Source organism: Dermochelys coriacea, chromosome 11, assembly GCF_009764565.3.
Source record: "Dermochelys coriacea isolate rDerCor1 chromosome 11, rDerCor1.pri.v4, whole genome shotgun sequence".
NCBI classification, from domain to species: Eukaryota; Metazoa; Chordata; order Testudines; family Dermochelyidae; genus Dermochelys; species Dermochelys coriacea.
In genome coordinates this window covers 33,371,520-33,397,743 of record NC_050078.2, presented here as the reverse complement: position 1 = coordinate 33,397,743, position 26,224 = coordinate 33,371,520, and the positions used below count along the sequence as shown (strand labels likewise).

The 26,224-nt window shown below is 42.4% G+C and overlaps 1 protein-coding gene and 1 long non-coding RNA gene across 19 annotated transcripts in view; one reads left to right on the top strand and one right to left on the bottom strand.

The window, feature by feature from the left end:
- MARCHF7 (membrane associated ring-CH-type finger 7) overlaps positions 1-3,280 on the bottom strand; it is a 39,500-nt gene extending 36,220 nt beyond the window's left edge. For 9 of the 17 annotated variants that reach the window (XR_006277959.1, XR_005295565.2, XM_038421537.2 and 6 more), the window contains exon 1: positions 2,104-2,240. The gene's annotated coding sequence lies outside the window, so the exon portion shown is untranslated. Of the gene's footprint in view, positions 1-1,559; positions 1,772-2,103; positions 2,241-2,519; positions 2,591-3,036 lie in introns of those variants that run through there. The other 8 variants (XM_043505166.1, XM_043505164.1, XM_043505163.1 and 5 more) reach the window with 6 other exon arrangements.
- Positions 1,211-25,158, top strand: LOC119863310. 2 transcript variants are annotated; one of them, XR_005295569.2, is made up of 4 exons: positions 1,211-1,766; positions 3,137-3,344; positions 17,979-18,078; positions 20,457-25,158. It is a non-coding gene; the product is annotated as an uncharacterized LOC119863310 (long non-coding RNA). The 2 variants fall into 2 exon arrangements; XR_005295568.2 differs by lacking the exon at positions 1,211-1,766 and adding an exon at positions 2,337-2,477.
- Positions 25,159-26,224: the final 1,066 nt, after the last annotated feature.

Below are 26,224 nucleotides of genomic sequence, written 5' to 3'. Positions count from 1 at the left end.
GACAGTTTTGCAGAAGAGCCGCTGCAGATTTTACTGAGAGGGACGTACTATGTTCTCAGCACAATCCCAAAAATCATTGCATATTAAAATGAATGAGAAACGAGATGAATGGTGCAAGGATCTACTACTGAACTGGCAGAGTGGTGTGACCTTATTATGTCCAGTTCTGAAAAATATGGGGTACACCCCTAACTGAATGGACATGAAAAGATGATTTTCATGGATAACTGTTTTCCTTACTATAATAAAGTACTTTCAGTATTAGAAGTAACCCCTAGGACTGTCATAAGAAAGTGGTAAGAGATATTAAGTTTGATGAGAGTTGCTGCAGCTTCTCTAAATCCCATTGCCTCCTAAACACTTAAGTGTAGCAAAGGGGTAAAAGGTAGCATTGTTTCTCCTTTAACTCCAGTACTGGCAAACCAAGAAGCCACTGTCTCACCCTTCTCAGAATCCATCAGTGCCTCTGGGTACAATACAAAAGGACAACCAGGCTTACGAGTCTGTCTAACAGTTCACCACAGAGAAGAGATGGAGATGATAGGAGCTGGCACTGACTTGGAACCTCTCCAGAGTCATCAGCTCCAAGAAGGGAAGGAGAAAATGAGCACTTCAGCTTGGTGTTTCAAGAACAATCTTTCTGCCCCAACACAGGGAGACGTGGGAGTCAGGGGGCCAAGGAAAGAAGCAATGTAATTTTAGCTTGGAAGCATGTGATGAGGGGACCACCTCAGATCTTAAGCAATAGAAAATTCAAGTAATTTTTCTGGAACTGTGATAGCTAGGAAAAAGAAAAATCATGATCCAAGCACACTCTAAAGATTTAAAAACAGAAGGCAAAAGTATTTTTAAAAGCTACTGGGATTTTTGGAGGACCTTACTAATGACTTTTGAAAACTTGGACTTTGCAGTACTGAATAGGATCAGGGTTGGTGCTGGATCATCATTGGGGTGCAAAGATCAGAAGCTGTTTTTAATCAGAAGAGAATCCAGCTGAGAGGGAAACAACGCATTTCCCCGTCTCTTACAGTTGCCAGAGGCCCATTCTGCAGTTCAGATGACCACTAAGGCCTTCCTTAACTTACACCAGTTCTGAAAGGGCCATTGCAGCACTACACAATAGAAGTGTGCATATGCCCGTTCTGCCATCAGTGTGATCCCAAAATACTTCATGTGGGGAGGGTGCATACAGGCAGCATCCCTGCCTCTCTGTCTGTTAGGAAGGTCTCTTCCTCAGGGGTTTGGGGAGTGGGAGAGAAGGGAGGAAGAAGTATCTCTTATGGATGGTTTATGTTCCCTTTGCTTTGGGATATGACCCTTCCTAAAGTTCCCTTCAGTGACTAGTTCTGGCATGGTGGGACCCACAACAAGGCAATGAACAATTCTCCTTCTACAGCCATTCTGGACCCCCCCCCCCCCTTCCCGTCTTCTGTCTTAGTGGTGGTAATGGGGTGGAGAAGGAATAATTGGGACTTCTGCACAGATATAGGATTGATTAACTCTATGAGCCCTCCCAGACTACTCAGTCCATCGGGGTCAAGTTTCCACGACAGACTCACTCAAGAAGGTGCGGCTACTCCCCCAGCCCTGTCAGGAGAGCGAACAGGGCAACTCCCTAGGCCCAGGGGAGGGGTCATGCTGGGAGCGAGTCTGCGCTGCTCGGCAAGCCCTACCAGGGTCTGGTCTGGTGTTCGGGGCCCAGGCTGAGGCTGGCCCCAGGACGAAGCGGTTCGGAGGGTGGCACTGGCAGGACTGATCCACACCTGGTGAGCTGGGGACAGAGGGTGGGGAAGAGTCAGAGCTGGTGGCGGCGGGGGTGGGGTGGGGTGGGGTGGGGTGGGGGGGAGACTGGTTGTTCGTGCCTCATCCCAAGCCTGGCAGAGTGGGCGGGACAGCGGGCGACGAAGAGGCCGAGTCTCTCCGGGCCAGGTAGAGACCCGGCTGCTCTGCGGCCCGGCCGGGGCTGCTCCTCAGGCTGTGGCCGCCACAGCCCAGAGACAAGATGGACATTGCGGGCCTCAACCTTCGTCAGTGTCCCCCCGCCCCGCGGCCAAGCAGGGGGGAGCCCCACACACCGAGCCACTCCTTCTGTCCCCTACTCACCCGAGCCTTCGTCCCGTCCCAGACACCCCCCGCTGCGGGTGGCCCGGCCACCTCCGCCTGCAGAACTCACAATGGCGACAGCCCCGAGTCGCCAGTCATAGCCCCGCTGACGCCCCACCCCTTCTCCGGCTCTCGCGAGAACGGGCGGGAGAGGCCGTTTCGTCCGCTATGCGTCCTCTTGGCTCTGTCCCCTCGCCGCATCTGGCAGCGCCGCGCCGCTCGGCAGAGGAGGAAAGAGACCCCAGCGCCGACCCCCTCTTCTCCCGTTACCGCAATCGGGGGGGGGGGGCGCTTTCCAATCGACCTCCCTCCAGCCCCCTGCGTAATTGCTCCAAGAGATGGAGTCCAAATGCCCCTCTTCCTCCCACCCCATGGTACGTGCGCCGAACGCTCAAAAGGGACTGTCCCAAACTTACTCTGCGTCCTGTCTCCCCACCGAAGACGGTATCACGTGCTGGGGCCCAGCACCACCTTAGTGCTGCTGCCCCTAGGGTGCAAAAGCCATGAATCAAACACCACGCTATTATAATAGCCTCAAAAATCACGGAATTAAAACCAAACCCACAATTTCTCTGCCCCGAGTCTTTACGGACAAGCCATCCCAAGCCCTTGGAGGGGTGTGATTATTTCAGCTTCAAAATTCAGCCTTTAAATCACACAAATGTGGGGCTGCAGTGTAGAGAAGTTCTCTCACTCTCTGCCTTCTAGAGTTGGGGACTTGCCACGCTGCCCTTCCCCATCCCCCCTTACCTTAACCCGCCTCCGTCTCCCTCCTCCCAGCCCGTTCCTGTATCTCTCCCTGCCCCATCTACTTCCCAGCCCCACTTATACTCCCTCCACATGCTCGTCCACATGTACTTGTTCCCCATATTTTCCCTTTCCTCTCACCAACTCCTGCCCCCTCAGATTGACTCTGCTTCTTTAGCACATTACAGCTCCTCCGTCTCTTCCAGTCCAACAGAGCTGGTCAAATATTTTTGTAATTCAAAACTGACCAAAACCAAATTTCACCACGTTTTTGTTTTTCAACCAGCCCTACCGTCCAGATTCGTAAACAGAGAGCCCAGAGGGTGGCAGTATTCCCTGTAGGCAGCTTGGCTTCAGTCCCCCAGCGAACAAGAGGAGATGGCAGCACTCGTTCCTAAAGGCAACCTCACTTCATTCCGCAAAGCTGCATGGAAACGGATGTCGGTTTAACTGAAGGCGGAGACTTTCACTTTGTACTATCGTCCTACTATAAGGTAATAGGAGATGGGCAAAAGTTCACAAGATTTGTCAAATCAGCAGACTGAGAAGCTGTGAAGCATAAAATCATGATGGTCCTTGGGATAATATTGAGGGAGCTGGCAGCTTTGCACTTTCCCCCATTCTTAGTATCACCACACCAAAGAAGACCACTCCCTGGTTTTTGACCAGAAGGCCTGGTGGAAAGGGGACCCTGGCAGCTCTGGTCAGAACTGCTGACCAAGCCATTAAAAGTCCAGTCGGTGGCACAGCAGGGCTAAGGCAAACGCCGTGCCTGCCATGGCTCCACGCGCACCCAAGCAACGGCACCCACCGAGCCCCCAGCTCCTAGGCATAGGGGGCAGCCAGGGAGGCTCTGCATGCTGCCCTAGTCCCAAGCACCCCTACGCAGCTCCCATTGGCCAGGAATTGTGGCCAATGGGAGCTACAGGGGCAGTGCCTGTAGAGGGGGGCAGCACGCAGAGCTCCCTGGCTCCGTCTCCGTTTAGGAGCCAGAGTGGGGATATGCTGCTGCTTCCAGGAGCTGCTTGAGGTAAGCACCACCTCCCTTGTCCCAGCCCTGATACCCCTCCTGCCTTCTGAACCCCTCAGCCCTAGCCTGAAGCCCCCTCCTGTACCCCAAACCCCTCATCCCAAGCCTCACCCCAGAACCCCCATCCCCAGCCAGAGCCCTCAGCCCTCCTGAGCCCCAACCCCCTGCCCCAGCCCTGATCTCCCTCCTGCCCTCAAAGCCCTCAGTCCCAGCCCAGAGCACTCTCCTACACCCCAAACCCATCATCCCCAGCCCCACCCCAGAGTCTGCACCTACAGCCAGAGCCCTCACACCACCCCGCACCCAAGCCCTGCCCCAGCCCACACTCTGAACCCCCAGCCCAGAGCACCCTTCTGTACCCCAAATCCTTCATCCCCGACCTCACACCAGAGCCCTCAACCCCCTGCACTTCAACCCCCAGCCCAAGCCCAGTGAAAATGAGTGAGTTAGTGAGGGTGAGGAGAGCAAGCAACAGAGGGAGGGGGGATGGAGTGAGGGAGGGGCAGGGCCTTGGAGGAGGGGCGTGGCAAGGGTGTTCAGCTTTGTGTGAGCAGAAAGTTGGCAACCCTACAGGTGAGTCCTGAGAGAGTGGGGAGACAGCGACTGGCAGGGGGTGGAGCGGGGGCAATTGAGCAATGGGGTGGGAGGGTATAGTGTCTGGTTTTAAGAAATTGGAAAGTTGGCATCCCTACTTGTGAGTCACAACCTTGGCAATAGCTCAGCAATGCCTTGACTTCCAGTTGTGCCATTGGCATAAGCCCTAATCTCTGTCACTCTGTTTCACCACTATTTCAAGCTCCAGCATTGCCTCTGCCCCAGACTCTATCTTTGCCATCTCTCTAGCTCAGGACTTTCCCAAACCACTACACTTCCAGTACTCTGGACTCCACCCTCACACAGATAGAATAAAGAGTGAGCAGTGGTAGTGATGCAGGTCTATCGTATCACTTCACTCTGTAACCCATTCACCCTCCTAAGTGCAATCTTCACCTGCATTTGGACTATGAACAGGGTCTGTTTTCTGGCTTTCAGACTCAGAGAAACAGAGAGGAGAGGACTAAGGGTATAGAAATGCAAGAAAAAGATAGTGGTGGAGAGAGGTTGGCACAAAGGAGAAAGAGAGAAAGAAAACACTTAATGCAAGAACAAATACAGCGGAAAGGGCTAAACTAAAAAAGAAAAACTTGAATAAAATGGAGGATTTTAGAGAAAATATATCAAATGAAACATTCCAATAGGATGAAAAATATATAGGAAAATTCCCTGAGGGAAATGGGCATTGAAAGAAACAAGGAAAGATACATGGAGGCATACAAGGAAAAGTGGAGATTAGGAAGAGGGAAGAAAAGGGGAATGTAGTGATTTATTTTTAAAAATTAGTTAGAAATCATAGCATACAAAATTTTGAATCTATTGATTAAATGTAATTTGGAAGTTTTTAGCCACACCAAAAATCTGAAAAACGTTCAAGTTTGAACAAAGAGATAATTCATTCTTCTCAAGGCTCAAAACCCCGTTGAATATGGTAGATCACAATTCTTTTCCTTTTTTGAAAAGTTAACATACAGTATATGGTTGGCCTGCCACGGAACTAAGTGCTGCTCAGAAACTCAGTCTTACCAACACTATTAAAGTCATGAGACTTCAGTTTGAAGCATCCCAGACTCATGACCTTAGAACCATTGAATGCACCTTCAGCAACATTGTACCACAGCCAACAGAGAATTTACCATTACATTAGAGAGAATAAAGAAAAAGAGTACTTGTGGCACCTTAGAGACTAACAAATTTATTTGAGCATAAGCTTTCGTGAGCTGCAGCTCACTTCATCGGATGCTCACGAAAGCTTATGCTCAAATAAATTTGTTAGTCTCTAAGGTGTCACAAGTACTCCTTTTCTTTTTGAGAATACAGACTAACACGGCTGCTACTCTGAAACCTGTCATTAGAGAGAATGTGTCTACAGCTACTAGCATTGCAACTTTTAGAAGTTCGTCCAATGGATAATACGCCTCCCTTACAATGTTATGTATACAAGCACATTAGCTTAATCATGACATGCCAATACATCACAATATAAACCTCAAGATAGCATGAGGGAGGAAAAGACATAATGATGTTCTATTACAATATCACCACATCGCACCACATTGGATCTGATTTAGAATCTGCCCCAAGGATTATGCCAGAAATTCTGGGATGGTCTCCAGTGCTAATCAAAAAGCCTAAAGTAGCAGTATGTTTACAGGTGGTTAGGTGACAGGTTGAGGGAACCTCCATCCCATTGCCTTCTTTAAAAGTCTTTGAAACAAGAGGAAGGAAATTCACCACAGAGACTATTTTTATTAAGTGTTGATTAATTTACTAAGCTCTAAACACTTGTCTCACTGTCCATGTTGCAGTAAGGAAACTGACACTTCATTTTTTATGCCTGCTAACAGGGAAATAACTTGTTCTTCTGTGTTCAAATGGGACAGCCCAGACCAGTCAGTATTATGTCCTACCTACACTTTTGTAAAGTTTTGACTGGGAGCAAAGATGAAGGAGTCAACAGTGCAGGTACTGTTTTCATCCATCCTCCTAGTTGAGAGTAACGGCCCAGGCAGGGACACACACATCCTGGAGATTAATACATGGCTGTGCGGATGGTGTCAAAAGGAGGGGTATGGCTTCCTTGAGCATGCAGCACTGTTCCATGAAGGAAGAAGAGACGGCATCCACCTGACCTGGCAGGGGAAGAGCATCTTTGGACACTGACTCACCAAACTAGTGAGGAGGGAGGACTTTAAATTAGGTTCAAAGGGGGCAGGTGACAAAAACCCACAGGAAGGATTTAAAAAAGGTGACCTTGACAGAGTGCTGGAAGTTGGAGGGGAAATGGTAAAGTACAATTCATAGATTCATAGATATTAAGGTCAGAAGGGACCATTATGATCATTTAGTCTGACCTCCTGCACAATGCAGACCACAGAATCTCACCCACCCACTCCTGCAATAAACCTCTCACCTATGTCTGAGCTATGGAAGTCCTCAAATCATGGTTTAAAGACTTCAAGGGTCATAGGAGCAACAAGGGGGGGAATTTGCTTAACATCTTAAATGTCTAAACACAAATGCAAGGAGTAGAGGGAACAAAGAGGAAGAGCTGAAGGTCTTAGTACACAACCTAAATTATTACTTAATTGACATCATTGAGACATGGTGAGATAAATCTCATGACTGGAATATTGGTATAGAGCAGTGGTTTTCAATCTTTTTTTCATTTGTGGACCCCTAAAACTTTTCAAATGGAGGTGTGGACCCCTTTGGAAATCTTAGACATAGTCTGCAGACCCCCAGGAGTCCACGAATCACAGGTTCAAAACCACTGTTCTATGGTAACGACACCCTTTTGTGGACCCCTTAGACATAGTCTGTGGACTCCCAGGGGTCCACAGACCAAAGGTTGAAAAACACTGGTATAGAGGGCTATAGTTTGTTCAGGAAGCACAGGCAGGGAAAAAAGGGAGGAGGTGTTGCATTATTCATCAAGAATGTATTCACTTGTTCTGAGTTCCAGAAGAAGGTAAGAGACAGACCAGCTGAAAGTTTCTAAGTGAAGATAAAAGGGGAAAAAATCTAGGGTGACATCGTGGTAGGGCTAGTAGACCATCAAATCAGGAGGGGGAGGTGAATGAGGCACTTCTAGAACAAATAACAGAAATATCCAAAACACAAGACCTGTAGTAATAGGAGAGTTTGACTACTCAGACATCTGTTAGAAATGTAACTTGGCAAAACATGTTTCAGAGTAGCAGCCGTGTTAGTCTGTATTCGCAAAAAGAAAAGGAGTACTTGTGGCACCTTAGAGACTAACAAATTTATTAGAGCATAAGCTTTCGTGAGCTACAGCTCACTTCATCGGATGCATTTTGCATTTTGGCAAAACATAAAATATCCATTCCGTCCTTGTAATGTATTGGGGACAACTTCTTGTTTCAGAAGGTGGAGGAAGTAACCAGGCAACAGCCATTTTAGATTTGATTCTGACTAACAGAATGAGCCCCAGGAGGATACAGGATGGGTTGAAGAAGATTGTAAGGGAAAATAGGAATGGAAAGAACTTGCAGCCAGAGGGAACAGGGGAGAGACTGGAGAATAGCACTGTCACCAGGAAAAGGCAGGTCTATGTGATAGGGGACTCTTTATTAAGAAGAATAGACAGGCCTGTAACTAGAGCTGATCCTGAGAATAGAAGGGTGTGCTGTCTTCCGGGTGCTAAGATACGGGATGTAGACCTGAGGTTGAAAAGGATCCTAAAGGGAGCGGGAAAGAATCCCCTAATTATCCTTCATGTGGGAACCACTGATACGGCTAGATTCTCGCTGGAAAGTATTAAGGGAGACTATGCTAGGCTGGGGAAGACGCTTAAGGAAATTGAGGCTCAGGTGATCTTTAGCGGGATCCTTCCTGTTCCTAGAGAAGGGCAACAAAGGTGTGACAAGATAATGACTGTCAACAGATGGCTTAAGCAGTGGTGCTATAAGGAGGGCTTTGGGATGTATGGCCACTGGGAGGCATTCACGGACAGAGGACAGTTCTCTCGGGATGGACTTCATCTGAGTAGGGAAGGAAATAGACTTCTAGGATCGAGGCTGGCACAACTGATAAAGAGAGCTTTAAACTAGGAATTAGGGGGAGATGGATGGGAGATGTCCAGAAAATCTCCACGCCAGATTTTAGCATTGAGAGGGAAGAAGATGAAGTAAGAAAGGATACAGCCGTGGGTAGGAGAATGTATATAAGGAGCGAGGGCGGTGTGGATACTAGTCTAATAGGTTATACTGGCTGTAGAATAACTGTGCCTAATAGGGTACAAAATGTGAGCGAGGCCAAACAGCAAAAATTAAGATGTTTATACACCAATGCGAGGAGTCTAGGTAACAAAATGGAGGAACTAGAGCTACTGGTGCAGGGAGTGAAACCAGATATTATAGGGATAACAGAAACATGGTGGAATAGTAGTCATGACTGGACTACAGGTATTGAAGGGTATGTGCTCTTTAGGAAAGACAGAAACAAAGGTAAAGGGGGTGGAGTAGCATTGTATATCAATGATGAGGTAGAATGTAAAGAAATAAGAAGCGATGCAATGGATAAGACAGAGTCCGTCTGGGCAAAAATTACATTGGGGAAGAAAACTAGTAAAGCCTCTCCTACGATAGTGCTTGGGGTGTGCTATAGACCTCCGGGATCTAATTTGGATATGGATAGAGCCCTTTTTAATGTCTTTAATAAAGTAAATACTAATGGAAACTGCGTGATCATGGAAGACTTTAACTTCCCAGATAAAGACTGGAGGACCAGTGCTAGTAATAATAATAGGGCTCAGATTTTCCTAGATGCGGTAGCTGATGGATTCCTTCATCAAGTAGTTGCTGAACCGACTAGAGGGGATGCCATTTTAGATTTAATTTTGATGAGTAGCGAGGACCTCATAGAAGAAATGGTTGTAGGGGACAATCTTGGCTCAAGTGATCATGAGCTAATTCAGTTCAAACTAAATGGAAGGATTAACAAAAATAAATCCGCAACTAGGGTTTTTGATTTCAAAAGGGCTGACTTTCAAAAATTAAGGAAATTAGTTAGGGAAGTGGATTGGACTGAAGAACTTGTGGATCTAAAGGTAGAGGAGGCCTGGGATTACTTGAAATCAAAACTGCAGAAGCTATCAGAAGCCTGTATCCCAAGAAAGGGGAAAAAATTCATAGGAAGGAGTTGTAGACCAAGCTGGATGAGCAAGCATCTTAGAGAGGTGATTAAGAAGAAGCAGAAAGCATACAGGGAGTGGAAGATGGGAGGGATCAGCAAGGAAAGCTACCTAATTGAGGTCAGAACATGTAGGGATAAAGTGAGACAGGCTAAAAGTCGAGTAGAGTTGGACCTTGCAAAGGGAATTAAAACCAATAGTAAAAGGTTCTATAGCCATATAAATAAGAAGAAAATTAAGAAAGAAGAAGTGGGGCCGCTTAACACTGAGGATGGAGTGGAGGTTAAAGATAATCTAGGCATGGCCCAATATCTAAACAAATACTTTGCCTCAGTCTTTAATAAGGCTAAAGAGGATCTTGGGGATAATGGTAGCATGACAAATGGGAAGGAGGATATAGAGGTAGATATTACCATATCTGAGGTAGAAGCAAAACTCAAACAGCTTAATGGGACTAAATCGGGGGGCCCAGATAATCTTCATCCAAGAATATTAAAGGAATTGGCACCTGAAATTGCAAGCCCATTAGCAAGAATTTTTAATGAATCTGTAAACTCAGGAGTAGTACCGAATGATTGGAGAATTGCTAATATAGTTCCTATTTTTAAGAAAGGAAAAAAAAGTGATCCGGGTAACTACAGGCCAGTTAGTTTGACATCTGTAGTATGCAAGGTCCTGGAAAAAATTTTGAAGGAGAAATTAGTTAAGGACATTGAAGTCAATGGTAAATGGGACAAAATACAACATGGTTTTACAAAAGGTAGATCGTGCCAAACCAACCTAATCTCCTTTTTTGAAAAAGTAACAGATTTTTTTAGGTAAAGGAAATGCAGTGGATCTAATTTACCTAGATTTCAGTAAGGCATTTGATACCGTGCCACATGGGGAATTATTAGTTAAATTGGAGAAGATGGGGATCAATATGAACATCAAAAGGTGGATAAGGAATTGGTTAAAGGGGAGACTGCAACGGGTCCTACTGAAAGGCGAACTGTCAGGCAGGAGGGAGGTTACCAGTGGAGTTCCTCAGGGATTGGTTTTGGGACCAATCTTATTTAATCTTTTTATTACTGACCTTGGCACAAAAAGTGGGAGTGTGCTAATAAAGTTTGCAGATGATACAAAGCTGGGAGGTATTGCCAATTCGGAGAAGGATGGGGATATTATACAGGAGGATTTGGATGACCTTGTAAACTGGAGTAATAGTAATAGGATGAAATTTTATTGTGAGAAGTGTAAGGTTATGCATTTAGGGATTAATAACAAGAATTTTAGTTATAAGTTGGGGACGCATCAATTAGAAGTAATGGAAGAGGAGAAGGACCTTGGAGTATTGGTTGATCATCGGATGACTATGAGCTGCCAATGTGATATGGCTGTGAAAAAAGCTAATGCGGTTTTGGGATGCATCAGGAGAGGCATTTCCAGTAGGGATAAGGAGGTTTTAGTACCGTTATACAAGGCACTGGTGAGACCTCACCTAGAATACTGTGTGCAGTTCTGGTCTCCCATGTTTAAAAAGGATGAATTCAAGCTGGAGCAGGTGCAGAGAAGGGCTACTAGGATGATCCGAGGAATGGAAAACTTGTCTTATGAAAGGAGACTTAAGGAGCTTGGCTTGTTTAGCCTAACTAAAAGAAGGTTGAGGGGAGATATGATTGCTCTCTATAAATATATCAGAGGGATAAATACAGGAGAGGGAGAGGAATTATTTCAGCTCAGCACCAATGTGGACACAAGAACAAATGGGTATAAACTGGCCACCAGGAAGTTTAGACTTGAAATCAGACGAAGGTTTTTAACCATCAGAGGAGTGAAGTTTTGGAATAGCCTTCCAAGGGAAGCAGTGGGGGCAAAAGATCTATCTGGTTTTAAGATTCTACTTGATAAGTTTATGGAGGAGATGGTATGATGGGATAATGAGATTTTGGTAAGTAATTGATCTTTAAATATTCAGGGTAAATAGGTCAAATCCCCTGAGATGGGATATTAGATGGATGGGATCTGAGTTACCCAGGAAAGAATTTTCTGCAGTATGTGGCTGGTGAATCTTGCCCATATGCTCAGGGTTTAGCTGATCGCCATATTTGGGCTCGGGAAGGAATTTTCCTCCAGGGCAGATTGGAGAGGTCCTGGAGGTTTTTCGCCTTCCTCTGTAGCATGGGGCATGGTTGACTTGAGGGAGGCTTCTCTGCTCCTTGAAGTCTTTAAACCATGATTTAAGGACTTCAATAGCTCAGACATGGGTGAGGTTTTTCATAGGAGTGGGTGGGTGAGATTCTGTGGCCTGCACTGTGCCGGAGGTCGGACTAGATGATCAGAATGGTCCCTTCTGACCTTAGTATCTATGAATCTATAACAGGAAGGAATTGGTTACGAATCTGAAGGTTGAAGGCAATTTGGGTGAAAGTGATCATGAAATGATAGATTTCATGAGTCTAAGAAAAGGAAGGAGTGAGAGTAACAGAATAAGGACAATGGACTTCAAAAGAACAGACTTTAACAAACTCAGAGAACCGGTAGGTAGGATCCATGGGGAAGAATATCTAAGGGAAAGAGGAATTAAGGCGAGCTGACAGTTTTTCAAAGAGACAATATTAACAGCAAAATAGTAAACTATCCCAATGCGAATAATAAGAGGCTAATATGACTTCATCAGAGATCTTTAATTACCTGAAAATCAGAAAGGAATCCTACCAAAATGTGGACTTATGGACAAATTGGTAAGGATGACTACAAAAGAATACTACAAGCATGTAGGAACAAAATCAGAAAGGCTAAGGCAAAAAATGAGTTACACATAAAAAGTGACATAAGAGGCAATAAGAAGTTCTATAAATACATTTGGAGTAAGGGAAAGAAGGAAAGTGTAAGTAAACTGTCTAGTGGGGAAGTGGAGTAGATAACAGATGACAACAAGAAGGCTGAGGTATTTAAGACCATTTTGCATCAGTCTTCACAAAAAAGGTTAATTGGGACCAGATGCTTAATACAATTAATATTAATAACAACGGGGAAGGAACACCAGCCAGAATAGGGAAAGAACAAGTAAAATAATATTTAGATCAATTAGATTAATTCAAGTCGACAGGGCCTGATGAAATACACCCCAGCCTACTTAAGAATTAACTGAAGGAATCTCAGAATCATTAGTAAGGCTAAGTTTTTGTTACTGATATTTTTAATAAAAGTCATGGACAGGTCACGGGCAAGAAACAAAAATTCACGGCAGCCCCTGACCTGTCCCTAACTTTCACTGAAAATATCCCTGACAAAAGGGGTAGGTGGGTTCAGCACCCACAGCTGTTGGGGCTCCCAGATCCCTCACTGCTGCAGTGCCTGGGAGCTCCGGGGTCCCCATACCCTGGGGCTGGGCTGTTGCGGGGTCCCCTCGCCCTGGGCGGCTGGTAGTTTCAGGGTCTGCTGGCTGCGGCTGGGCAGCTGTGGGGAGTCCCGCTGGCCACCCACCATGGCTGGGCAGCTGCACGAGGTCCGCCAGCCGCCCGCAGCAGCTGGGCAGCTGCTGGGGGTCCAGCCGCCCTCTGCATCTGGGGAGCTGCAGGATCCGCCAGCGACCTGCCGCAGGTTGGCAGCTGTGGGGTCCCCATACCAGGTTAGGGGCTGGGAGCTGCGAGGGCAGGGCTAGCTGGGAGCTACAGCCCAGGACAGAAAATATCACAGAAGTCAATGGAAGTCACAGATTCCGGGATTTCCGGGACATAATCGTAGCCTTAATCATTAGCAATTATCTTTGAGAATTCATGGAGGATGGGTGAGTCCCAGATGACTGGAGAAGAGCAAACATAATACCTAACTTTAAAAAGGGGAACAAAACAGACCTGGGAAATTATAGACCAATCAGCCTAACTTTGATACCTGGAAAAAATTATAAAATAACCCATTTATAAGCACCTAGAGGATAACAGGGTGGTAAGTAATAGTCAACACTTACTTCTGAAGAACAAATCATGCCAGACCAACCTTATTTCTTTCTTTGATAGGGTTACTGGCCTAATGGATGGAGGGAAGCAGTAGTTGTGGTATCTTGATTTTAATAAGGTTTTTGACACAGTCCCACATGACGTTTTTCCAAGCAAACTAGGGAAATGTAGTCTATCTGAAAGTATTATAAGGTGGATACACAACTGGTTGAAAAACCATACTCAGAGTAGTTATCAATGGTTCATTGTCAAACTGGGAGGATGTTTCTCCTGGAGGTCCCACAGGGGTCAGGCCTGGGTCTGATACTAATCACTATTTTAATTAATTATTTGAATAATGGAGCAGAGAGTATGCATATAAAATTTGTGGATGACACCACTTGGGAAGGCGGTTGCAAGCACTTTGGAGGACACTTTTAGAATTTAAAATGACCTTGATAAATTGGGGAATTGGTCTGAAATGGACAAAATAAAATGCAAAGTACTCCATATAGGAAGGAAAATGAAATGCACAAAGGCAAGACAGGGAATAAGTGGCTATGCAGTAGTACTGGAGAAAGGATCTGGGGGTTATAATGGATCACAAATTGAATATGAGTCAACAAAGTGATGCAGATGCGAAAAGGATAATATCATTCTGGGATATATCAACATGAGTGTCATATCCAAGGCATGGGAGGTAATTGTTCAACTATACTAAGGTGAGGCCATAGCTGGAGTATTGTGTCCAGTTTTGAGTGCCACACTTTAAGAAAGGTGTGAACAAATAGGAGAGAGTCAAGAGGACAGCAATAAAAATGATAAAAGGTTTAGAAAACCTGACCTTGGGGAACGATTAAAGAAACTGGGTATGTTTAGTCTTAAGAAAAAAGACTGATGGGGGACCTGAAAACAGTCTTCAGATATGTAAAAGTTGTTATTGAAAGGATGGTGATAAGTTGTTCTCCATAAGTACTGAAGGTAGGACAAGAAGAAATCAGCTTTATCTGCAGCAAGGAAAATTTAGATTAGATATTGGAGAAAATTTTCCCAACTATAGCGACAGATAAGTACTGGACTAGGCTTCCAAGGGAGGTTGTGGAATCCCTGTCATCAGAGGTTTTTAAGACCAGATTAGATAAACACCTGTCAGGAATGGTCTAAGTCACCTTTTTAAGCACAAGATCACTTTTTGAATGTAAGTGCAACCCAGGATCTACCTCAAAGAAAACGTAGAAATAACAGTAATTACACAAACCCAATCACTGTTGCCCCACCACTGCCCTGAGGCGACATCTCTGCCCCACCCCTTCTGTGATGCCCTGTCCCGCTCATTCCCAGCCATCTGAGGGGGAGTTGAGGGGGTGGTGCCTTCAGACGAGGGGAGCACATGGAGTCCCCCTGCCCCTCCCTCCCAGGAGCCGCTGCCGGACATGCTGGCCACTTCTGGGAGCAGTATGGGGCCAAGGCAGGCAGGGAGCCTGCCTTAGCCCTTCTGCGCTGCCAGACTGGTAGCAGCCGATCTCCCGGTTTGGCTTCAAGAGGGTTGGTGATCCTACACTGTGACTGAGATCAACTGAAAGAGGCTCCACAATCGACCAGTCGATTACAATCTACCGGTTGGTGACCACTGGTCTAGGTATACTAGGTCCTGCCTCAGCACTGGCAGATGGACTAGATGACCTCTTAAAGTTCCTCTCAGCCCTATATTTCTATGATTCTATCATTTTCGCTGTCCTGTGCTGATTGGCCTTTTGCACCAAACATGTCCCTTTCCGTCTCTTAACCTCAGCATTACTCCACACTTGCCTTCTTCTCCTTGTCCTGTTTCCTTTGCTCCCCTTCCCTTCCATGATCCGTTTCCATTCCCTTTTCTTTCCAGTTAGCTGACCCCTCCTAATTAATCCCACACCCACAGAAAAAGGAACTAACACAACATTTACTGCCATCACATTGTTCACTCAGCTTGTGCGTTATAGCCACTCCCCCACCCTGTGTCTGTTGTGTCTATTTAGACTGTAAACTCTTCAGGGTAGAGACTGTCTACTACTCTCTGTTTGTACAATGCCTGGCACAATGGGGTCCCCATCTTGGTTGGTCTGTAGGCACTACTGCAATAAACCCAATTAATAGTAGTAATACAAATTCACTTCTGATAAACATCTGGTGGAGCCAATTTCCGAAGTGCTTCTGTCTGTCACATTTCCAGGACAAGCTGTGAATATGTTTTGGGTAGAGGGCACTGAACTCCCTCCTTTTTATGCAATTTGGATTCTTTGTTCATCCAAATGAAAATTAGATGCTTATTAAATATTTTAAATACTTTTAGATTATTTAAGGTAGGATTTAATTCTGGAACTTCCGGTTTCAGTGAAAACAATGAGGCATTCTTGTGGCACCTTAGAGACTAACATGTATTTGGACATAAGCTTTTGTTGGCTAGAACCCACTTCATCAGATGCATGGAGTGGAAAATACAGGAGCAGGTATAAATATGTGCAAAGATGGGAGTTGCCGTATCAAGTGTGAGGTCAGTCTAACAAGACAATTCAATTAACAGTAGGATACCAAGTGAGAAAAAATAACTTTTGTAGTGATAATGAGAATGGCCCATTTCAAACAGTTGACAAGAAGGTGTGAGTAACAGTAGGGGGAAATTAGGTTTAGGTTTTGTAATGACCCAGCCACTCCCCGTTTTTATTCAGGCCTAATTTGATAGTGTCCGGTTTGCAAATTAATTCAGTTCTGCAGTTTCACGTTGGAGTCTGTTTTTGAAGTTTTTTTGTTGAAGAATTGCCATTTTTAGGTCTCTTATTGAGTGATCAGGGAGATTGAAGTGTTCTCCTACTGGTTTTTGAATATTATAATTCCTGATGTCAGATTTGTGTCCATTTATTCTTTTCCGTAAAGACTGTCTGGTTTGGCCAATGTACATGGCAGAGAGGCATTGCTGGCACATGATGGCATATATCACATTGGTAGATGTGCAGGTGAACGAACCCCTGATGGTGTGGCTGATGTGGTTAGGTCCTATGATGGTGTCCCTTAAATAGATATGTGGACAGAGTTGGCACCGGGGTTTGTTGCAGGGTTTGGTTCCTGAGTTGGTGTTTTTGTTGTGTGATATGTAAACCTAATTTCCTCCATACTAATTTCCCCCTACGGTTACTCCTCCCTTGAATTGTCTCCTTAGACTGACCTCACACTTGGTAAGGCAACTCCCATCTTTTCTTGTATTTATACTTGCTCCTGTATTTTCCATTCCATGCATCTAATGAAGTGGGTTCTAGCCCACAAAAGCTTATGCCCAAATAAATTTGTTAGTTTCTAAGGTGCACAAGGACTTCTTGTTGTTTTTGCTGATACAGACTAACACGGCTACCGCTCTGAAACCGGTTTCAGTGAGTAACATTAGCAATTTAGACCCCAATCCTGAAAACAATTATGCACATACTTAACTTTATACATGAGTAGACCTATTGACTTTGGAGGCACAATTCATGTTTGTAAAGTTAAGCACATGTAGGAACAGGACCTTAATGAGCAGGAGACAACGTAGCCTACTGATACGGGGACGCATCTTAGGTCCATAGTGCTATTCCTTCAGTCTTTCAATATTTGACTGATTCAGCTGTAGTGCAGAGCACACACTGCCAGCTCTGTGTGTGTGACAGCAGAAGAGAGAGTGCAGAGAAGTAGCAGGTTGAAGATTTGGGGGGATGCCCCAAAGCTTGCTGAGTCCTAGATTAGTGGAGTCTGAAATCATCCCTTGTATTGTTGTTTGGTGTATGAATGCTAAGGTTACATGTGACTTTTGTATTCCTCTCTTCATTTTATCAATTTTTAAAAAACAAATGCTATAAAATAATCTTATTTACTGTCACTAGTAATAATACTAACAAACTTAGACCAATCACAAAGACAAAATAATTTACAGCACATCTGTTAATAGTTAAATAAACTATTATGGTGCTGTTAGTAAGGCATGTTACGTAATTCCAACGGGAGAAATTTTCCATTTATTAAATACATATGTCCAAACTTTATTTTATATCTAGGAATTTGCTGCTGAAGAATCAGGAAAATAAGGATTTTTAGTAAGATCAAAGTTACTGCTTCCAAAGATTTTCCCTCAATTAAAATTGATATAGAATGCTTTGAAACAAAAACCTTTCAAACCTTATCAAAATCAAGATGACATAGGTTGGTCCCAGAAGTATCTCAGTCTTGTAGGATAAAATATTGCAATGTGTGTGCCTATTTTATAAATGTGTTCTGCTTATGACTTGTTTCTTTTTCACAATTTGAAAACATTATAACTCAGTGTTTCTGGATAACTAATCTTCTTTTAAAGACAATATAAATGTTCATTTCAATCTGCTACATTACATCTGTTAAAAGCAACCAGAAAGTGTCCTTTTGTTCGCAGTGCCCTTTTTGCTTCACAAGTGTGCATGGAAGAAGAAGTCATTCAAAAGCACGTTGTATACTTAATAGTGGATTAAACTACTCCTCCAATAATTCTTCAGGTAAAGGAACAGAAGGATCATAACCCTCTGCTTCTTTTTCTAATCCTAAAATATGATGTTTGGAGCGTCTTGATATATTCTCCAGAGACCCCAACCTATGATGTAATAAAGTATTATCTTAATGTGCCTGCTAATATTTTAGAGCTATTCAAATACATCTTAATTTGGTCCGTTCTTTAATAGGATAATTGATCCCTTTTCAGTGATTCTATTAGTATTTCCAGGTTTTTTAATTCTTGGAAATACAACAGCTAGTTTTTTATTCATCATTTTTAAAAGCTGGTTGTAAGTCCTTCATGTTATGTCCACTTTCTTAGAAGACACAGAGCCTAAACCTGTATGCAGGCTAGATCCGCATGTGGTGCAGACCACAGCCTCTGACAATAAATTAGTCACTGAGGAATCTTTATCTTCACTGCTAATTTTCAATTTAATATATTGATCAAGTTGCTTCTGTTGCTTTATCTTCTCAGATGACCTGTATTCTCTCTGACTCATTTTTGCCAAGATAACAAGTCTCTCTTGCAATGCCAAAGTAAATATAAAAAACACAGATGAAGTTACACAACACACAAATATTAAAAACAAAAAATTCCTGGGACTCCAATAATGTCACATTACAAAATAGGAAACCTTGATCCTTCCTTAAAAATAACTTTCATAGATAACTATATCAAATAAAGGTTAAATCCACAAATTATAGAACATCTTTAAATAGGACAAAATAGTTAAGATGATAAGATAGGCATTCTATACAAATAAAGCTAACAACTGAAAATTATAAGCATCAAAAAGAAAATACAGGCTTGTTCATATAGCAGTCCTTTGTTTGTTTAAAGCATCTCACCCTGTTGATATCCTCAATAGGGATGACAGTGCTCCCAGATATATGTAGAGAGCAGATTAGGGAGCTGTGCTGTTACAGCAGTGTCCTCCTCTATGAAACCCCCTTTTGCTTGTAATATCCTCAATAAGGAGGCAGTGATCTCAGCTGCAGGTGAAGAGAGGCCCATGTGGCAGTCAAGTTCTATTATTTGATACTCACACGAGCAGTGAAAAGTTCTCCTTTGGAACTGAAAATGTCCGTTTGCTTTCAGTCAGGAAGTTATTGTTCTATTGTTGGAAGCCTAAAAAAATCTATTCAACTTTGTTATGTCTGTTAGATGGATCAAAAACAACCGCACAAAAACATTTTTAACTTGATATCCTTGAGGAGGAAGTCTCTTAGTTACATATGAAAAAAAATCTATAGTTATACATTTGTAAACAAATAATTTTTGGACTTGCTCAATAGTGTACTAAGATTTTTAGCAAAGTTGATTCAAACCTGCAATTTACAGCATTATGTAAAGAGGTGGAGAGTAGTTCTCCCTTCCCATTCTCATCAGCATGTTGGCATAGTGTCCAGTGACAGGGTAATTATTGTTATTGTATTTGTAGTTAAAGGTTGAGAATTTGGGTGCTAAGAAGATGAGGAAGTGGGAGGAGTGAGGCTCCCAAATTGTAAGTAGCACAAACAGAGAGAGTTATTGTGGTTTTTCTGTAATTGAAGTACTGACAGCTCTGCAGGAAAATTAATGCTTTGATTTTTATTTTTCATTTATAGTTTGTCCATCATCTAGATATTTTGACACATTGTGCTGAAATTACAATAAACAGCTGTTTCCAACAACTGATACAAATCATACCTCTTCCTGCCTCTTTCCCCCTACCATTCAAAAGATAAATGCCCCTTGCTAGAAGCCCAAATAAGAAAAAGTTAAAGTAAACTTTTTAAAGTAAACTGTTTTTAAACATGAAAAGAACTGAGTGTTTCCTTCCTTTTTGCACATAAAGCACCTAAGAAATCAAACATTAAGGGAGGCAGCATGGTCTCGTAGATTGGACACAGGACTAGGAAGCCACTCATGACTTCTCGTCTTAACTGTGTCATAAATTAATTTTATGTCATTGGGCAAATCATTAAACCTGTTTATGGGCCATTTGTTATGTTGCCCTGTGAAATGCAGACATAGCCAGATTAAGGTAAATTCAATTAAAAATTCAGGAAATGCAAATATCTTGTTCTCCCACAGTTGTAGCTGGTCCCTTTGTCCCAGAGTTTTAGAGGTTTTTAATAGTTGTTGTGCTCAGCATTGTAGCTCCTAAATCTCATTTTTCAAAAGGGATATAAGCATTTAGAAGCTTAAATCCCATTTACAGTAAATGAGAGTTAGGCTCCTAAATCAATTAGGCATTTCAATGCTGAGCACAGCAATGGCAAAATAGCTTAAAAATCTAGGCCTTTGTGATTATATGTAGTATGTTGCTCATTTTAATGCATTAGGGACAAATTCTGCACTAATTTGCACACTTTTCAACTCCTTTTGGCTTTATAGAGGTTTCATGAAAAGTATTATTGTCCCATTGTACAAATGGAAAACTGAGCCAGAGAGAGATGTCCCAGGCGACGAAGGAGTGTCACAACTAGAACTTCAACTCAGTGATTCCTGTATCCCAGCTCTGCGCTCACTAGACAATTGACCAGATTCTCCTCTGTGTCCATTTTATACTGGCTGCAGCAGAGAAAGGAGAGATTATCAAGGAACTGGTTACAACTCTCTTATTCTCTGCACAATTTAGAGCGCTTGTGGCTGTTCCAAACCTCACCAGCTGTCTTTGATCTTGTGAATTGCTTTCCATTCCAACCACTCCACCTCAACTGGCAGGCCTCTCCATGCCTCCAATACACCCACTATAGCAAGAGCTGCAGGGTGAAAATGTAGAAGGCTCCGATGGCTCTATATCTGCTGGGAATCCCTTACACTGGGAGTATTTCCACCTGGAGTGATCTTGAAGGTTCATCTACCTTTACGCCTCTTGAACTATGCAAAGGAAGCAGAGTGGACCAAAGCATGTAGATCATTGCCTCTGTGTAAATTGCAAGCTCAGCATAACTGGATAGTAAAAACTGAGGCCTGCCATTTTGCAGTTTTTCTAGTACTACCATACTGCACATGAGGCAGTCTTACACTTTTTCCAATAAAGAAACACTTAGAATTCTGCAAGGAGGGCAGTTTTAGAGTATTCATGTTATCTAAGGGTGTTGCCATGTTTGTTCATCACCATTTGTTCTGAGAGAAGTGCATATGATTATGACTGATGGAAAGGAAAAAACCCAGTGGACTGAAATGTTGGGTTTTTTTTAGTATTGGGGAGACAAATTACTTAGGCCGTTTTTTAAAATCTGCCAACCACAAATTGTTCAGTGTGTGTGCAAAACTTAAAATAATAAGTAAATAACGTACAAATTGTCTCAATGCCAACAAAGAACAATCTTAGATATCAGTTCTAAAATACATTTCAGCACCCACTCCCTCCTCAGTAAAATCTGGGTAAAGTCTTGCAGCATACTCCTCAAATCTGGACTCAAGCAAACTGTGTGGGAAAGTGAATTCCAGAGTCAAGGGCCCCACATCAAGAACAACTACTGCTTTGGGTCTTGGTTGTTCACAACTGCTGCAGAATCATGTAAGGAGAGCAGCAATGACACAGGTAGGTATAGTCAATTTCACTTAAGGATTTACAGGTTAGAACCAATGCCTTATCCACCTATAAATCAGTCAGTAGCCAGTGTACAGGAGTAAAGCAGTACTGATTAATAAATGGGCACTTACAATCTGCATTAGCTAATTTCTGGATTGTTTTAAAATATAGCCTCTTGTACAGCACATTACAGTAATCCAACTTTAAGATGAAAATGGCATGGACGACCCTACGAAGAACTGTATCTAAAATGAAAGGTCACAACCTTTCTGTGACGAGGAAACAATAAAAAGCATTATTGGGAAACACTGCTACTTGAACATCCAACAAAAACCCTTAGGTTGTAAGCCTCTGTAACAAACAGCAGGTATACCCGTTCAGTGAGTGTTAGCCTGCGTACACTCCTCCAAAGCTATTAGATACTAGCCGAGTCACTCAATTACACCAGCTGGTCAGAAAAGATAATGCTATAAAGCTGTATTTTATCTGCATATTGGACCCCATGTTGCCTCACTAGCCCTTTTAAAGAGGGATGGGAAATACTCCAGTAGATTTGTCCTTGAAAATATTGATCCTGCTGGGAGATGCTTATATGAGGGAGCTAGAATTTGAAGCAAAGAAGCTCTAGATTCTGGTCTCAGTGTCCTGAGATAAGGATCCTAGATGCAGCCAAGCATAGGGAGATGGCTTGAGATGAACTATATTATCTCTTTGTTAATAAAACCAGATCACAGGATGGGAATGAAATGTGACTCCACACAGCATGTAGACTGTCTTTTAAAACATTGGGGAAGTCATCTGTTCACATTCCCCTAATGGTCCCATGCATATATTGATCAGAAGGGATGACAGACTAGCAGCTTGCCTTTTAATGGTTCTGTTTGTTTCTTTCAGAGAGTGCCAAAAGGGGTAATAACTTCAGATAATTTCCAGATCAGATAGCTTCTTATGAGGATGCAGTGGTGTCTCTCAATGAGATAGTATAGATGCTTGGTGGAGAAAGATACAGCTAAACCAGGAGCCACACATTTGGAATCTTGACTTTAAGGTTTTTAAGGTGTCTGAGGAAATGTCAATGAAAAGACAAGAGAGTGAGAGAGAACAGGAGGAAAGAAACACTGGGGCAGAAAATAACACAACAAGAGAAGGAAATACATGCCTTCTTGGTGCTGCTAATTAGATATCCCCACTGCTGAACTGAGGACCGGATGTCATAATGTGATGACTTTCAGCACTCGCAGGTGAAAACAACGTTCCTTAAACAAGAGCAAGGCCAGAGAGCCTTCCTCTCAGGAAGAAAGTCCTTTAGATAAGTCAAGATTAGTTGCAGTGTTGGTAGGTTGGGGGATGAGCTGGGGGGATGTAAGATGGGATGAGAGGGAGAGCTGAACTGAACTGATTTTTCAAAGTCTCTTTTAGGAAACCCCAAAAGGAAAAAAATGGGTGCCATAGTTCATCCCCCTCACTATTTTGTTCACCAACTAGGCCTAATATCTGTCACATTAATTTTAGTCTATTAACTTCTGGTTCCATATAATCTGTTTTCACCAAGCATAATTCCAACAGTACTTGTCATATATCAACATGGCCTTTTTGGTTTAGACTCATCCAGCTTCTTTGCCTGCTTCTCTTGCACTTGGTAAACATTCGTGTCATAAATGATTTCACCTATTTTTCATGGTTATTGTAACATCTTATGCATTTTTATATACATTATACATTTGAGCTCACAATAGATGTACACTTTGTAAGCCCAATAGTCACAATAGACCTTCCCTCTTGTCTACATTGAACAGATGTAGACAGTGAAGCGGGGGGGCAGTAGTACTTCTGATGTCTTGGTGCTCCAGGAAACTGGTAGGGCTGTGCCCCATGGAAGAAAATCTGTCCTGGATTTTCACCCCAGCTCTTTGAGGACAGTGATTACTCAGATCACTCCAGCCCTTATTGTGCATCCATTTTGAAGTAATTTACCCAGTGGTCTACAGGATTTTGCTAAGAACTTTTTCCCACGGAGGGTCAGTCCTTTCCATTTATGAAAAATGTATTGATAGGTTCTTTTGTTTCATGTATTTCTTTATTTTAGATTTAAAACTTGATTTCCAGATTACAAAAAATAATTCAAAATATCAAATTTTCTTTAATTGTTTTGCTGTCTAGAATTACCTAATATTTTCAGTATTGTTTATATTTTCATATATCAAACTACATATTACAATATTTCCATTTACATAATGTAAAATTATTTACATATCTCTCAAAATTCCTCTCTGAATCTCTGAATCTCTTTCTACACAATCTAAATAGTCAATATAACTCATACATAACAGTAGTTTAATAAGGAAAAAAACTAATTGTGTAATAAAATTTTGATAGTCTCCTTATTTAGCTCATTTTATCTGCTTATTAAACTGCTTAACATTATTAACAAATGTATTGCTTCCAAATATAATCCAGGAAGGGTATGGATACAAGCTATATAAATAAGACATTAACATAGCTAGAAATAGCTGCTTTCTATATAAATGTTTGTTGGACGGATCAGAAGAGATTTACTTCAATGTTACAGAAACACTCACATTTTTCAAGCTACTTTTCAAATTATCCTTATTATTAACATAAAAACTTGTTAGTGTTTTGACTGTTGACTTATCTATAGTTGGCAGAAAGCCATAGAAAGAAAATACACAACAGACTATTAGCATTTCTACTCCTTATTAAAAGATTTAAAAGGGAAAAAAAATCTATAGACTAAACCTAAAAATGTAGTAATACTTTTCTCCTAAACCAACCCAATGTGGGAGAAAATGCTCCTACAATAGGAGCAACTCTCAGGTATTGAATAGCAGCTTCTAGGGGCCTATTTAGAAGACTTTTGTGTGATTACTATGCTGAACAAAATGTGGAATTTACGCTGTTGTTAAATGCAGATAAAGGTCAGAGAGCAGGATCTCCACAAACTGTCATTTGCAATATTTCTAACTTCCTTTATCCACAGAAGGAATGTGCAGTGCTAAAAGTAGGCAGAATCAATGCAAAATAAGGTATTCCTGGCAACCATGAGGTATTTACTGCTGTTAACAAAGAGCAGCATACAAATGTATTTGAAACTCAGACACAGACAACTGTTGGAAAAGAATCCCAGAACAGTATTCGTTTTACGTCAACTTGCTGTTAGTGAAAGGGATATAATCTGTCATTTTTATTTAGGAAGTTTCTTTCTCACTGCTGCTGCAGCTTTTTCTCATCCGTTCATGTTTAGAGAATATAAACAGTTTGGTTAATCAAAATCACTCACAGACCTAAATAATGTTACAGACCCTATGCTTTCTACATGTTAACAGATCTGTCCCATTAACTCCTATTATGTCTCAGAAAATGTATGTAGGCATTCTTTATCTAAATCAGCAGCAAATCAGAGTGAGTGGCAATACAATTACATATTTACCAGAAAGAAAAGGACTACTTGTGGCACCTTAGAGACTAACAAATTTATTAGAGCATAAGCTTTCGTGAGCTACAGCTCACTTCATCGGATGCATTAGGGTGAAGTGAGCTGTAGCTCACGAAAGCTTATGCTCTAATAAATTTGTTAGTCTCTAAGGTGCCACAAGTACTCCTTTTCTTTTTGCGAATACAGACTAACACGGCTGCTACTCTGAAACCTGTCATATTTACCAGACTATATTAAAAGTGCACATATGAATTATGTTTTCTGTGAGATGTATATGCTAACTTTATAGGTGCATATACCTTGACAAGAATTACAGAATTGTTCACACTTTTCTAGTTTCCAAATGCAGTTATTGCTATCTTACACATACTCTTCAGTTTTCAGTGAAAATCTAGTATTATATACAGTGTTTGAGGCTGGAATGATTGCTGGTATTGGGATTGATCCTGCAACTTTCACTCAAGTGAGTAAGCCAAACGTATGAAATTAGTCCTATTAGAACTTTCATGTGAATAAGAAAATTGAGATTTTTCACCCATTTTTATCATTTGCCTAATTCTCCTTGAGTTTACATGACATGACCCTTAGGCCATTCTTCGCAGTGTTGATTTTAACTCTCAAACCTGTATACTTGACTAATTGGCAACTGAATATCAAACTTGTCTAATGGGTATTGATAGTCTCTGTAAACATGTATAAGAATAAGCGATATACCCTGTGACATTCATCATAACACACCCAGACATAACTGGTTTGTATTGCAGCATTGTATAAAGAGTTTATGTATGATAGGTATACTGTAGTTGGTCAGCAATATTGGGGCGTGTCATAAATGTAAAGGGAAAGGTAAACACCTTTAACTCCCTCCTGGCCAGAGGAAAACCCCTTTCACCTGTAAAGGGTTAAGAAGCTAAGATAACCTCGCTGTCACTGACCAAAATGACCAATGAGGAGACAAGATACTTTCAAAGCTGGAGGGGGTGGGAAACAAAGGGTTCTCTCTGTCTGTGTGTCTTTTGCCAGGACCAGAGCAGGAATGCAGGTCAGAACTCCTGTAAAGGGTTAATAAGCAATCTAGTTAGATATGCATTAGATTCTGTTTTGTTTAAATGGCTGATAAAATAAGTTGTGCTGAATGGAATGTATATTCCTGTTTTTGTGTCTTTT